A 16,583-nucleotide genomic window follows, 5' to 3' on the forward strand; every position below is an offset into this window, starting at 1 on the left:
GCTTTTGAAAATGCTACTTCTTATAATGAAAATATTGAAATAACCTAAAGATGTCATAACATAACACAATTACGGTACAACCATTCATACTGTGTAATATTATATAGGCATTAAAATTTGCTTTATATTGTAGAAAAATATGCCATGACATGTAAACCTGTTAATAGTGGGTTGCACAGAGAAAAATCAGGTTTTAAAACATTATGTAGAACATGGCCCCATATGACACAGACACACACACAGATGCACAGTATAAAAGAATATATACAAATATTGCTACAGATACATGTCAAAGTTATAGGATTAAGGATAATTATTTTAGATTTTTTTTCAATTTATTGTGGCAAAATACACATAAAATTTACTATTTTAACCATTTTAAATATACAGTTAAGTTGTATTGCATTCATATTGTGCAAGCATCACCATCTACCTCAAAACTCTTTTCTTCTTGCAAAACTGCAAGTCTGTAACCATTAAACAATAAATCCTTATTAAATCCCCATTACTCCATCCCTAAAGTCCCTGGCAACCATCACTTCATTTTTCTTTCCTTTTTCTTTACTTCCCCCAACTAATTTTTTACTAGAAAGGGGCAGAAGCAATGCAGCACAGATACAAGACTAACCAGCAAGCAGTAGTGTTCAGACATATTTTTCATATTAAGAATGTTAGCATAAAGTTAAAAAGAGATAACCTCACCTTGAAAAGTTGAGGTATTTCCTATGAATGTCATTTAATGTTTTCTAATATATTACCACTATAATTAAATCTGTGATCACTATTTCTGTACATAAATATTTGTTTCCCAGGTATTCCAGCATGTGGAATATCCATATCAAAGACTAAAGAGATGATTTTAAGGGCATACATAGCTTTTGACACATACATCTTAATAGTTGAAAAAAGAATTCATCTTTTCTAAAGATTGATTGTACCACAAATATTTCATAAGAAATTTTATAGCAAATGTTAAAAAAATCTAACTCAAAAAGTATACTGGGTTTTCCTGTGATGCCATAACTAAAGTGGATATTCTTTGCATCCTGTAAAATTTCTAACTTTCAACATTTTTCATATATACAAAATACATTAAATATAAAATATAAATGTGAAATTTGAGTCAGAAAATTTACTTTGAAAAATATGATCCCCCTACATTTTCTTCTCAATGACATTTTTAGACTATCAGGCATTACTATAAAGAAATTCTAATTGTCTTTTAATTATTCCTTAGTGGTGTTATAGTTTCATCAAGAAAAAGGCTGTTGCCCATCTTTATGTGTCAATAGACAACTCCAATTTCACTCTAATCTGTCTCCTTACCTTTTTAACAGAACTCAAAAATACAGCTTATTTATTACTTGGTTTACACCAGCAAGATAAGAAGTTGAAATGTTTTTTGCAAGTAAGTAAAAATAGTATAATCTTTTTAAATTTACCCATTATCCATTAATTTAAATATAGTAATACCCTACTCATCTGAAATTGCTGACTTCAGATCAGGCCTATGATTGTTGTATGATTAGTCAATGTACTTGATTAACATGGTCAGTTGCCCTGTGCATTTTCTCAGCTGCTATGATTTCTTAAAGAGAATATTATTCCCCTAAAGTGTTCAAAACACTAAGTTGAACAATGAGACAAAGGAAACTTATTTTAGTCAGATACCATCTAACACAATTTTTAAAATCTTAAATATTTTTATTATTTCTGTACAGACAGAAGTCATTTGCTTATTCTGATATTTTTTTAAAAAGGAAGTTATAGAGAAACAAAAGGATGAAGGGATTTAGCATGGTAGATATGGACTAAGAACACAATAAAGACAATAAGGCTAGAAACAGAACCGGATTCTTCTGAAGTGCATGTAAGTTAACAAAACCAAGGATTCTGTGAAATAATTTTTTGAAGACAGGACTGTAAGTATTAGAATGAGATAAAAGATGGAGGTGGCAAAAAAAATAATAAAAATAAAAAAATAAAAAAGATGGAGGTGGCTAAGGTTAGGAAATCATTGATGATACAAGATAATACCATAACAGAACTGAGAATAAATTAGACATACTAGGAAATAGATGTTGCTGAAACTCAAACTAATAGCATGGAGAAAAGACTGAAAATAAACAATGTGAATGCAGAGAAAAAGTCAAAACAGTAAAGATATTAGAGAAGATGAGAAATAAAGGCAACAGATAAATGTGATCACTAGGCACAATTAATTTCCCTGAAGAACACCTAAGAAATGAAATTTTATAAGACTCAAAATTTCTAAGACAATTTCATTAAATTTAAGAACTGAAACTGCAGACTGAAAGGGCTACTATTTTACCCAGAAATGTTAATATAGAGCATCACCAAGGAATTTCTTGGTTAAGTTACTGAACCTCAGAATATAAGGAGAATCTTCCAGCTAACTGGATAGAAAAAGTAAATCATCTAGAATAAAGGAGGTGATCTGATTGGCCCCAGACTTCTCAGTAAAATTCAATATCACACTGCAATAGAACAAAGTCAACATTCTGAGAGAAAGAATGAAAAAGACAAGAATATGACAACCAAGCAAGTTATTGTTCAAATGTAAAGACAAAAGGCACTTTTTTTGCCTTAAGTCCTTCCTGGAAAAACTATCTCACTGTAAAAATCAACAAAACAGATAAATAAAAATTAGGTTACAAAATGAATCTTCATGTTAGAAACAATAAAAAATTTAAAATAATGTTAGTAACAAAACCTGAAGATAACAAGCAATAAATAATGAAATAAAACCCTGAAAGTACCACAAAAATAAAAAACATGAAAAACACAAAGAAGAAACAAAAAAATTTTCTTGAAAGCAGAAGTATTTCAATTTTTTTATTCTTATCACCACAATGTGGGGAAGTAAGTGAAAGATGTGTCAATTACCTCTTAATGATTTTTAAATTTAGCAGAGTATTTTGGGGATTAATAATTTGTGAATAAAAATATCTGAACTCCAGCAATCTCTGTAATTTCCCTTTATTTTCTCTAGTTAAATTAAAATACTTTTTATTTGAAGTATCATTTCTAGTGTAACTTCATCCTAAAAGACTTATTTCTACCTATTTACTCATCCTTCTATTTAGCCCATCCATCTATTATTGTATCTGAATGTATACCTAAAAATGTCTGGATAATATTCTTATTTTGGCACAAAATAAGAAGATGGTCATGGCAAATAACTGGAAAAACACCCAATATTCTGGCCTGCCTTAGAAAAAGTAATTAGAAAGAGGGAAGCAATTTGTTGAATAGACTATTTTTTTAGAGCAGTTTTAGGTTCATTAAGACTATCTGGGCTCCACTTTAATCTTGTTGACTATATTTGGGTCTATTTCTGGACTCTCTGATCTGCTTCACAGAAGAAGGTGACTTTTAACTTTCTACTTTGTGTCCTCCTATATATATCCTTTTTTTTCTGAATAAAATAATAGTCACCTTGTTGCTGAAACTCAAACTAGTAGCATGGAGGAAAGACTGGAAGGTTAACCTAGTTTCTAAAACTATTTATTTTTGGGTGATAGAATTACAAATTTTTTTCTGTGTTTGTCTGAGTTGGGTTTTCTAATGCATTATGTATATATTACTTGGTCATTAAAATAATAATAAAAAACCTCATAATGATTACCTTTTAAGGAAGCAAAAGAGATTTAAAGAAAAGAAAAAAACAAGAGGGAGAATTCAAAATTTTTAAAGGATCTTTAAATGATCACACCTTGCGTAAAAAGCCCTAGCAGTGTTAGAAGGGTGTCTGTGAGGTGGAAAGTAGTTTTTGTGACATAACGATTCAGAGCAAAAGCAAGATGAAAACGGAGTCCATAGAAGGGTGGCAGCCAGGCACACTCTGTCAGAGATCAAACAGAATGAAAGATTAGTCCATGCATGGAGGTCACCTGACAGGGCTCCACATGAGAGACTGCCTAGTACAGTGTGTCAGAGCTCCAGCAGAGGAAGCAGAACCCCATGCAGGAGTATGCATGGCATGGGAAGTCAAAGCCTGAGCAGGCTAAGGATCCACAGAGGGATGCCTGAGGCAGTAAGGGAGCCCCAGAACAGTGAAGAAGACATCCATGGTGCATGGGGTGGAGTCGGAGCACAAGTGAAAGGAGGGGTTATTCACATGGGGAAGTTGTTCACCCTGGCATGTAGCAGAAACAGTAATGAACAGTTCAAATGTGGCTAGACACAGGGTATCAAAGCCTAAGCACATGTGTGTGGCTCCCATGTGGGGAGGTAGCTTGGTGTAGGGTGTCAGAGCAGGAGCAGGCTAAAGGAGGAGGACCTCCATGGGGACAGGGGAATGTGACCTATGGTATAGAGTCCAAAAACTTTGGATGGCTGAGTAGGAAATCCACAAGGAGGTCTGCCAGGCATGAGTTTTAGATCCTGAGCAGGGGATGGCGGGTAACAACACAAGGAAGGGAGAATGGGAAACCTGCCTTGGGAAATCAGAGCCTGAATGGGCTGTGGAGGGCTGGATGTCAAAGATAAAGCAGAGCGCGAAAGACATTTACATGCAGGGATGGCCTGTTGTTGAGGGTATGGGGATTGAGGAAAGCAGGGCTCATAATCCCAGCAGAATGAGAAGAATTATCACATCAGAGGGGGACATCCAACCTGGGATGTCAGAGCCCCAATAGGGTAAGAAAGGCATCTATTGAGTAAGTGGCTTGATGTGGGTGTAAACACCTAAACATGGTGACAGGTCTTCCATATGAGGATTAGTGGGTGATCCTCATTGAAGTCTGAATGAGGTAAGGAGGTGCCTATGTAAGCAGGAGCCAGACATGGGGTGTCATGCAGTGTGGGTAAGGCAGGCAATCATGTGCAGACACATTGTGAGATGCACACTGTGGAACTAACAACCAAGTTGCACCAGCACAAGGAAAACAACTCTGCATGATAAAGGACACTCATGAGAAGGTACACACTGAGCCGCTGTGGGGCGATGATTCTATGGGGAAAAGAATGTCGTCTCCAGAAACTGTGAATGAAATACCATAGACTATGTGATGTGTTCCTCTTCCTGCTTTCTGTAGCATTCGCAAATTATTATTCAATACGCAATTTTTAAAAACCCAGTGGTTCATAAAAGCAAATACTTATTTTTTTTGCTCCTGAGTTAACAGATACTAACTTGCCTGTATTGAGCCTGTGTAAGTTCCTAGGGTCAGCTAGGCTTGAGCTCACATACGTAATAGGTGTGTCTCATTCTCAGATGCAGGCTGAAGAAAACATGCTACCTGGGTGTGTTCATTTTAAAACAAATGGCAAGAGTTCAAGAGGACAAATGGCTGCTCAAGTCAGTGAACTGTGGAAGTAAAGTCTGCCCATTGGGGTAGGGGTAGGAAGAGTATTTGCTAAACAAATAATTCAACCACACAAGCTTCAGCAATACTAGAAACATAGTACTATAATTATTTAGTGAATCGAAGGAGTATGCTGTGTTTTGTAATAATATCTGTATAGAACTAAGAATAGAAGCCTTAGTGAATGAGAACAGCAAAAAAACTGGATGATACTATTTATTCCACATAAAATGGAAACAAAATGATCTCACATTTTGTTAATCAACATATGTTCATTAGATTTTGTTGTAAATAATTTAAATTCAGCTCATTTATTTTCACAACAGTTCAGAAGTAATTACAATTATCCTAGTAGATGCAAATTTTAAATGGTTAATATTCTTTCTCACATTCCTGTAGTTCATATGCTAAGGTTTTTATTCAGGAAAAATGAATTACTGAGTAATGTTAAGAACTGCATTTCCTTAGATTCTGTATTTCTCTATTTGGCATCCACTAATCACAGGGTCAAACTAAAAGCCAGAAAAAGATGTTTACATCTCTCCTACAATCAAGTTTTCATGGGTGCATGAAAATCGTATTACAAACCTTTCAACCACAAACTCCAACATCTGTGTTTCACTTACTACGCAATGGGGGCACCCCATCTAACCACTTCCCACTTCTATAGTAATAAAGGCTGAGGCACAGGCTTTCCCGCAGTCCCTTCTGACTCCTGACCAACAGTGGTGCTCTCCCATGGGGCCCTGCATGGTGTGACTTACCCCTTCTCTCTGGAAATGCAATAATAAAAATCTTCCGATGGCATTAGCTTCCTCATGTGGACACTCATTCACCTCAATAAATTAAAATCGCTGTGTACATTTTAACACATTAAGGAGCATTAAGATTCCTATAATGTCTTTTCTAGTACTTTCTTACTGAGATGGCTCCAGAGGTCACCATGGTTTGCATTCCCTCATACTGCAATGAATAATAAACCCAACTTGTGAAACTACAGGTGTGTTCTTGGTGGTCTTCAGCTGGAGGGCACTGACACTGCCAAAGGCTGAAGAATCTAGGCTTTAGGGTAAGTGGCTCATCAAGGTCACACATTTAGTTTGTCAGAGAGAATGATTAGAATCTGGCCTTCATCACACCCACATCAATATACATTTATTGTATCTTGTGCATTAGGATGGAAATATACCAGATTTCTTAACAATGTACTTTTCATTCAAAATTGTGCCTAATGGTTTTAACTCTTGCAAGTTGAAATTTCCTTTTGCTGTAGCAATGAATCTCCTCCAGTGAGTGGCCTTGCTCTGCAGCTTACCTCATCCTCTCACCTTCATGGTCAATAATTGCACTCCCTTCTTAATCTCATTTGAACACTATCTCCCACATGTCCAAGATCATTTTCTCTAGTAACAAAACACCAAAAATCCTTCCAAAGAACCACCTCCTACTTTTCACAAATCTTACCATTTTTTCACTAACCTTTATTGTTAAGTACTATACCATCATCTCCCTACTTACCTGATTAAATTCTAAATTATTTAATTCTTAAAACCATACCTCTGTATACACTTTCAGTATTTTAGCCCTTTCTTCTTTTCTTACTTTCTGCTAAACCACAGCTTTATTTAAACCTAAATGTCCACCCACTTGAGACACTGAATGAAAAGGCACAGCAATGCTGTCTGTTCTCACGCTGAGTTATGATATTCACTTCAAGAAGGACTTTAATATTGAAAATCAATTATAAGCTACTTCCTTGGCACATTCCTACTGTCATTGTCCTGACCATTTTGTATTTTCTTTGTCCTCAAACATCCGCAAGTTCACTTTCAGCTGATGTTCTTGCTTTCTGATTCACTGAAAAAAAGGCAACGAAATTCTATAGGCTCTCAGGACATCTACCTGTTTATCTGCCCTTGCAAAAATATTTTACTTTCTTATTACTGTATTTGAAAATTTCCATGTTCTTAGACTTTCCCTTTGTGCACTGAAGCCCAACTTATTTAGCTAATTCACAGCATAGATCCAGCAATGCCCCCCTACTTCTAAAGCCTCATGGATCATTTTCCTTTTCTATTGGATAATCAAAACTAGCATAATTGTATGATGTTTCCTCATAAAAATAGCATTATGAACATACTCCCTTCAGAAACTCCCTTATTTCTTTCATTTGCCTTAGAGTAAAATTTTTTTGAATTGTTGCTTATTATAACTTGCCTTCAATTTATTCCTCTCTGTTACCAATATAATTCCCCTCACCCTTTTGCACTTGATTGCCATCATTCTCACTGTTTTAAAACAGGATCTCCACTTTGTGATATCCAATAGTCATCTCTCAAACTTCATATTAATACAGCATCATTTGAAACTAGCGATTATAGCATGCTCCTTGAAATGCTTTTCTTACTTGGGTTCCAAAACATGCGATTGTCCTACTGCACTGGCCACACCTCCTCAGTCAGTTTTGCTAGCTCCACATCATTTCCAGTATTACAGTTTTTCAGGATCACTCCAATTATACCTTAATTTTTTAGATTAAAAACTGGAGTTATTTTTGAGTCCTATCATAGTACACATCCAAAGAAGAGCAGATCCTGCCAGAGATAACTAAAAGTTACCTAGCAATACTCCTTTGGGGTCATTTCATTCAGTCTCATGAAATTTAAATACCATCTACTTATTACTGATTTCCAAATTGAGACTTTCAGACTGGCACCCTCTTCTAAATTCCAAGCTAATCAGGTATCTGGCTTCCTATTTCATCCTTACATTTGGTTGTCTATCAGAACCTCCTGTCCAAACAGACCTCAAACCTTCTCCCAACACTATCATTTTAATTGAAGAATAATAGAATATTGTACTAGTTTTAGGTGTGTAACATAGTGATTCAACATTTATATCTATTACAAAATGGTCACCACAATAAATCTAGTTACATGTATCAACATACAAAGGTGTTACAATATTATTGACTATATTTCCTTTGCTGTACATTACATATCTGTGTCTTATTTTATAGCTGGAAGATTATACCTCTTAATCCCCTTCACCTAGTACATGCATTGCCCCCACTCCCCTCCCCTCTGTCAACCATCAGTTTGTTCTCTTATCTATGATTCTGTTGCTGTTTTGTTTGTTTGTTTGTTTTAGATTCCACATATAAATGAAGTCATATGGTATTGATTTGTCTTAGTGATCTATGAACAGCTTAGTCCATTCTTCCATTCAGTTCAAAACACTTGTGGTCCTTTGAGTCTTTCTCAGAGAACTACCCACATACAATAAATTAGTAAATGTTCATTTTACTCCTTCTAAATGTTTCCAAAATTTGACCACTGCTTTGAGCTTATTCCAGGCCAACATCATCTCCAGTCTACCTTACTTTACTGTAATATCTTACATTATATTTTGATTAGTTTTCCTGCTTCTTCCTTTCACCCTAACCCTAGATACATGAAGGGTAATTTCCTTCTAAAATTTTTATGAGCACCCTTCCTTCTATGAAATCTCTTTCAGCTTTCTACTATCTTATTTCATATTCTTGTTTTTCAATCTAAATTACAACTATGTCCTTTTCCTTATACCTCCAATGTAATTATTCTCTAATCCATGCCACATGTTATTGTCAGTGTAAACTCTGTAAAACAATAGTCATTTTATTGTTTAAAAGTATTCAATAGATTTCCACTTCCTACACACTGAAGACTAATGTCCTTAGCATCTCAGAGTCCCAAGGTAGAGACCTCGAGCACTGGTCAAGAAAGAGTATCTGACCTGTACTTCTTTCAGACTAAACCATCTGCCAAGAAGAATGATAAAAGCTGGCCAGTATAAATTATTTAAATGACTATCATAAGGCATTGGAGAGAAATCAACTCAGATGGACTTGAAGGACTGATATCACTGAAGGAAGGCAATTTTAGGAAAGTCCCATATTCAACCCAGCAAAAAGGGGACTACAATTTAAGCCTGAACCAACAGTCTCACTAGACAGAGGACAAAGAAGCTGTTCTTTGAGTTTGCATAAAAAAAGAGCAGTATCTTGGAGAGGGAAAAGCAGAGAAATGTTAGCTCTCAAATTCTACATGCAATTTTCCCTTGATATTTTGGCTGACCTCTAATTTACATATACAGGATGAGACAATAAGACAATATATATCAATGTCATGTGGCAATACACACCAGTGGGAGGATAAAGAGATGAGAAGCAATTTCACACAAGCTATTCTTTCCAGCTAAAATATAATTTAGCAACATGGCACTTAGGGGCTATAGGCTAGGTTGATGTTCAAACAATGCCAAGAAAGAGAAATAAAAAACTGAAGCTTCTATTAGAGCACTTAGGACCATGCTTAGAAGTAAGAGCTACACCTTAAGAATAACTTGCTAATAATAGGTCAGACCTTACAAAGCCAAACATCAAAACTCAACAATAGCAGAGTGATTTGTTGGTTACTCCTGTGATTTCCAGTAGAAAAGGCAGTTGTACTGGGAAAACCGTCACTCCTAACCTTATCCAGAAATTCTACAATTTTTTCTGTATACACAATTTGTGAAACTCAGTAAAAAATGTCCCTACATGGCAAACAGAATTAGGGAGAGGAAAGTGGGGAGAGGGGAGGGAAGAAGGGAGAATGGAGGGAGAGAATTAAGCAGCCCCCGCCCCCTTGACAAACAGAAACAGATTCATAGAAGAATGTTATTGTAGGTAGGGGAGGAGGAACACCATGGGAATGCCTTTCTTTGATTCTTTTCATCTGGACAGTGTATTCCCTTCTTTCTCGTAAGTCTCCCTTTGGTGTCATACTTTCTGAAACCGAGGTAAGTACCTAAATCATATTCTCTGCTAATTTCAAAAAACACTGGCTTCAGCAGTCAACGGGATGTTGATAGTAAACTCCGACAGTGAGGCTTCTGCCATTAAGTCGGGTAAGAAGAATGTCAAAACAGCGACAACGAAAGCATAAGGTACCTGGAGAAGTTTTCTATGGAACAAGGCCTTTACAGTCCTCAGTCCCCATGTGGGTGCAGCCTCTTCTCCCACAAAGGCAGCTTTTGCACAGGCACTAGTCTTTCTCAGCACTCACTCTGCAAATTGGCCCAGGAGCAAGAAAAAGACACACTCACACACAAATGCTTCAGGAAATTGGGAGGCGGCTGGGGTGGAGGCAGGCTGGAGTGTGCGCCTGGGTTGGCTGCAGTGCGCGTGCGCAGGCACAAAGCCCATCACCGTGCGCATGCGCAGCGGCATGCAGGGGCGTTGCCTACTGTTCGCGGGAAGGTGCGAGGCTGAGGAGTTGCTTGCGTAACAAGGCCCAGTCCTGTGACCTAACGCTGGCCTGGATATCAGGAGGGAGCCGCCGAAAACAGGAGAAAGGTGGGCGGCGTCTGGACTCAGACAAGCGATACTCAACGCGCTCCCCAGGGCTGAAAGATATTTTCTACTTACGAAGAAATAAAGGCAAGTGGTGCTCCCGGCTTCTCAGGTGAGAAGAGCGGCCACGGGGCGGGGACGTGCGCGGGGACGGGCCTCGCTTCCGACCGGCGGAGCTCGGGCACTGCGGCTTGGGGAACGTGTGAAAGCCTGTTGCAGTCTCTTTGACTGGCTTCCGAAGCCTCAATGAACGACCCTGAAAGAACAGGTAATAGGGACAGAGTGGCAGGGGGCTGGCTGGGCTCGCGGGAAGAGCTGGGGACGGCTTCTGAGAACGGCGTGTGCTCCTGCCGCTACTTGGCATGGAGCTGGATCTCGTCGGCTGCAGCCCCCTCAAGGTGTGTGGTGGTGGTCCGCCCTTCTGAGGCCCGTTAGCTCCAGGGACGTGACAGCCATTTGCTGTAGCGTCCTCAGAGTAGCCTTCTGTTGGCCAGTTTTAAATGAATCCAAAAACAAAAGTCATCCAACAACAGCTAATAAAACTCCATCAAGAAAATCAATTAGCCATAGCTCTGTTGTAAGACAGTTTACTCGTATCTTTAACATGGCCTAGCTGAAATTAGAATTCAGTCAGAAGAGAAAAAAAATTAAGTTCCAAAAACGTCTCTAATTTTCCCAACAACTTAATATTAGAACATAATTGGGGGGTACAGGCACTAAGAAAAAAGTCTTCTATAATATTTCAACTTCAGCGTCTGAAAAAGCTTTTAATACAATTCAAATTATATTCACACACATGTGCACACACAGTCACAAAGGACGAGAGAATACTTCCTTTTATTCTAAGAATTATTGTCACTTGAGATGGAAAAACATTGTTAGTGTCTCATTAAAGTCAGGGATAGGAAATGATTACAATCACTGTTCTCTATTCAATAGAAATATGAAACATCTAGAATAAACTATGAATATGTAGGAGTATTTGAAATAGCAGAACTTTACCAAAGATCATTAAAAATAAAATGATGAAATATATTACTGCGATCCCTAATGGAATCACTCAGTCTCAAAATGTGATCTCTTCCCACACTAACCTTCAATTGAATTAAATTCAATGAGATTATCTGCCATATTTTTATTTTAATGAAATTACATTAAGTGACCATTAGGACTAACACTTATAATGATAAAACATTTTAGAGAAAAAAAACGATGGAAATTCCCATCTCAGTAATGAAATATTTCCTAGAGTTTCATCAGTTAAATAGGGTCTAATTGAGAGAACAACCACAAATATTAATGAAAAAGAATTAAAAAGTTACTGTACTGGACTTCATTGTTGCCTCATCATCATAATTCTACAGTCCATTTACGTTTCAAGTTTTGTGTATCACTACTTCATACCTTCTATTGTTATTGTTAAACATTGAACAGTTAATGCACCTGTCTCTTTCTCAGCTGATAGCTTGCTTTCTATTTTACTGAAAAGAAAAAAATACCTAAAAGAATTTGTCCAAGCTCTCAAGATTACATTTGCTCACTTGTATGCACCTTGCCTCTCTTCTGGTTACTATGAAATGTCCCAGCTCCCATATATATGAGCCCTTTATCTCAGGAAACATATCTTCACTATTTGCCTTCTTAAGGATATCACTTGATTAATTATTCCCTCTAACTTTGTCATCACTATAGTGTCCTCTTTACTGAATATACGTTGTCATTTAACCTGTACTGCAAAATGTTCTTCACTTTTTTTAGCTTTGCCCACATTAGCTTTCCCTTAACACAAAATTCATTGAAAAAGTTATGTGGAATGACTGTCATCAGTTTGTCTCCACATTGTTTCTTGAGCACTTGGTCAGTCTTTTGTTTGCTGCTCTTGCTCTTCATTGAACATCATTCTCTACCCCTTCTATTCACCATTACTTAGACTTTTCGATAAAGTCTAATGGTAAGCTTTGTTTTCCCTATTTCATCCAGCTTACCCCATTATACTTAGAATAGCTACCATATATTTAGTGCCAACTTTGTACCTATAATTGTAATAGTTCTATATATACAACTATATTTAATTTGTAAGGCATTATAGATTGTAAGATGTTTCATTACTTAAAGTACCAATATGATATTTTGAAATATTGGTAATTATAATTAAAAAATCATCAATTAGAAGTCACATCTTGGTATTAGAGATAGTAAAATGTAAAATATATGCATCCCAGAATTACTATAGTATTATCTCTGTTCTTTAAAGCAACTCTACAAAGTAGGTATGATTGTCTTCATTTTATTTAAATGAATCAGTTTTGTTAAATAGCAGTAATAGTATGAAAATGCTGATGTTAATATTACTAGTTAATGTTTATTGAGCACTTAACTGAACAAGAAGCTATTCAAAACACTTTCCATAGATTCTAGCTTATCCTCATACCTGGGTCCTATGAGGCAGTTACTATTAAATAATCTCCAGTGATAAGGAAACTGAAGCACTAAAAGGATAAGGAATAGCTTCTAAATATAATTACACTGAATTTAAACTCAACTTGAATTTATTCACACAGGTTGTTCAGTGATCATGGTAAATGTAGTAGTTTGATAGAGTTACTGTAAAAACTACCACAAACTTAAACAGAAGTCTCAGTTCTGGAGGCTAGAATCTGAAATCAAGGAATTGGCAGTATGAGTTCTTTATGAGGGGTGTGAAGGAGTATCTGTTCATGCTTCTCTCCTAGTTTCTAGTGGTGTGCTAACAATCTTTGATATTTGTTTCTTCTGCTTCACACAGATCTCTGCATTTATATTCATTTTGTGATTTTCTTCCTTGTGTGCATATTTATCCAAATTTCTGCTTCTTATAAGGACATCATATGAGATTAGAAGCCCACTCTACTCTAGTCGACCTCATTTTAATTAATTATCTCTACAATGACCATATTTCCAAATAAGGTTACATTCTAAGGTACTGGGTATAAGGACTTCAACATATAAATTTGGGGAGGGGGTATAAAATTCAACCTGTAGCAGTCAGCAATTGGTGCTAAGAGATACTTGTTTTTCCAGATGAAAATAATTGTTACCTTAAGGTTTGTTTAAGAATATATTGCTTTGATAACCCAAGAACAATATAATGGTTAATTTTAACCAGCTGAAAATTTGTATCTTTTAAGTTATGAGATAATGCACTAGAAAATCCTCAAAGTCCCTTCCTTTTATAGACTGCTCTCCCGTTGGCCTATGCCAGCAGCCATCCAGCTATGGTCGTACTCCTAGGTGGTAAAAATGTCAGCTGGATTTCAGCAACAGTAATGATAGGACAGTTTTTATGCCACCTATGCATCAGTGTAAAATGGATTCAATTGCTAGAAGAAAACTGGATTTATCCCCTTAAATATCAGTAGTGGATGAAAACTTAGTGAAGTACCAAGAAGAAAAATGTACAGCTGTCTAGCTAGAACATGGTACCAACCCAAATCTTCATGATAAGAAAAGAAATTCTGGTCTGCATTTTGCTGCCTATAGCCAAAACATGTAACTATCAATAAACAGTTATATTCCAACAAATTAGACAACCTAGAAGAAATGGGTAAATTTGTAGAAACATCCAATCTTCTGAGTCATGAAGAAATAGAGTATTTGAATAGAACAATTACTAGTAAGGAAGCTGAGTCAATAATCAGAAAACTCCCAGTGAACCAAAAGTCTGGGTCCAGATGACTTCACAGGTGAATTGTATCAATTGAATTATTCTACTCAAATTATTCCACAAAATTGAAGAGGAAGGAGGACTACCAAACTCATTCTATGAGGTCAGCAGTAACCTGCTTCCAATACAGACAAAGAAACAAAATTACAGGCCAATATCCCTGATGAACATGGATGCAAAAAATCCTCAAAAAACACATTAACAAACTTAATTTATCAATACATTAAAAGGATCTTGCTTCATGAGCCAGTGGGAATCATTCCAGGGTTGCAACCATGGCTTAATGTGCACAAATCAATCAATGTGGTATGACACATTTAACAAAACAAAGAACCATCAAAATCATATCATCTCAACAGGTGCAAAGAAAGCATTTGAGAAAATTCAACATCCATTTATGTTAAAAACTCTGAACAAAGTGGATGTAGAAGTATAGGCCATATATGACATAATATAAGCTATATTTAAGACAATATAATATAGGCCACATATGACAAACCCACAGCTATCGTCATACTCAGTGGTGAAAAGCTAAAAGCTTTTCCTCTAAGATCAGGAATAAGACAAGGATGCCCAATCTGACAAACTCTTATTCACCATATTAGAAGTCCTAGCCACAGTAGTTAGGCAGGGAAAGTAAATAAAAAGCATCCAGGTTGGAAAAGAAGAAGTAAAACTGTCACTATCTACAGATGACATGATACTTCTTTATATAGAAAACCCTAAGGACTACACCAAAAAATTATTACAATTAACACGTGAATTTAGTAAAGTTGCAGGATACAAAATTAATATACAGAAGCCTATTACATTTTTATACACTAATAATGAACTATCAGAGAAATTAAAGCAATCCAATTTACAATTGTACCAAAAAGAATAAAATATCTAGCAACAAATTTAACCAAGGAAGTGGAAAATTTGTACTCTGAAAAGTGTAATACATTGGTGAAAGAAACTGAAGGTGACACAAATAAATAGGAAGACATACCATGCTTATGGATTGGAATAATTAGTAGTGTTAAAATGTCCATACTACTCAAAGCAATCTACACACTCAGTGCAATCCTTATCAAAATACCAATGGTATTTTTCACTGAACTAGAACAAACAGTCCTAAAATTTGTATGGAACAACAAAAGACTGAATAGCCAAAGTAAGCTTGAGAAAGAAAAATGAAACTGAAATATGTTTTTGGTTTCAAACTATAGTACAAAGCTATAGTAATTAAAACAGTATGGTAATGACACAAAAACAGATTCATAAAATAGCCCAGAAGTAAGCCCAAGCTTATATGTCAATTAATCTATGACAAAGGAGGCAGAATATACAGTGGGGGAAAAGACTATCTCTTTAGTAAATGGTGCTGGGAAAGCTGGACACCAGGTGGCAAAAGAATGAAACTGGACCACTTTTATACACCATAACAAAAATAAACTCAAAATGGATTGAAGACTTAAATGTATGAACTGAAATTATAAAGTTTCTAAAAGAAAATATAGGCAGTGAACTCTTAGACTTCAGTCTTAGCAATATTTTTTTGGATCTATCTCCTCAGGCAAGGGCAACAAAAGTAAAAATAAAGAAGTGGGGCTATATCAAACTAAAAAGCTTTTACACTGTAAAAGAAATTGTCAACAAAACAAAAAGGCAACCTACTGAGTGGGGGAAGATAGTTGCAAACAATATATCCAATGAGCAGTTGATAACCAAAATATATAAAAAGCCCATATAACTCAATAACAAAAAACAATCCAGTTAAAAATTGGACAGAGGCCCTGAATAGGCATTTCTCTGAAGACATACACATGGCCAGAAGGCACATAAAAAGATGCTCTGCATCACTAATCATCAGAGAAATGCAAATCAGATCCACAATGAGATACTACCACACACCTGTCAGAATGGCTGTTATCAAAAAGACAAGAAATAACAAGAGTTAGCAAAGATGTGAATAAAGGAAACCTTCATGCACTGTTAATGGAAATGTAAATTGATGCAGCCACTAGTGGGAAACAGTATGCACATTACTCAAAAAGTTAAAAATAGAGGTATCATATGATCGAGGAGTTCTTCTGGATATTTATCTGGAAAAAACAAAAACACTGACTCAAAACGATAAATATACCCCTGTTTCATTGCAAAATTATTAACAGTTTGCCAAGATACGGGAGCA

General features: G+C 36.1%; 2 long non-coding RNA genes across 5 annotated transcripts in view; one reads left to right on the top strand and one right to left on the bottom strand.

The window, feature by feature from the left end:
• The window catches only part of LOC140850072 (uncharacterized), an 824,946-nt gene extending 814,394 nt beyond the window's left edge, over positions 1–10,552 (bottom strand). Inside the window, exon 1 of the long non-coding RNA XR_012132813.1 lies at positions 10,303–10,552. This is a non-coding gene — a long non-coding RNA (uncharacterized lncRNA). The remainder of the gene's footprint in view (positions 1–10,302) is intronic.
• Positions 10,553–10,618: 66 nt separating this feature from the next.
• The window catches only part of LOC118973392 (uncharacterized), a 379,284-nt gene continuing 373,319 nt past the window's right edge, over positions 10,619–16,583 (top strand). For 3 of the 4 annotated variants that reach the window (XR_005062702.2, XR_012132164.1, XR_012132163.1), the window contains exon 1: positions 10,619–10,816. This is a non-coding gene — a long non-coding RNA (uncharacterized lncRNA). Of the gene's footprint in view, positions 10,973–16,583 lie in introns of all 4 variants that reach the window. The other variant, XR_012132162.1, reaches the window with a different exon arrangement.

The sequence above is a fragment of the Manis javanica genome, chromosome 6 (genome assembly GCF_040802235.1).
Source record: "Manis javanica isolate MJ-LG chromosome 6, MJ_LKY, whole genome shotgun sequence".
NCBI classification, from domain to species: domain Eukaryota; kingdom Metazoa; phylum Chordata; class Mammalia; order Pholidota; family Manidae; genus Manis; species Manis javanica.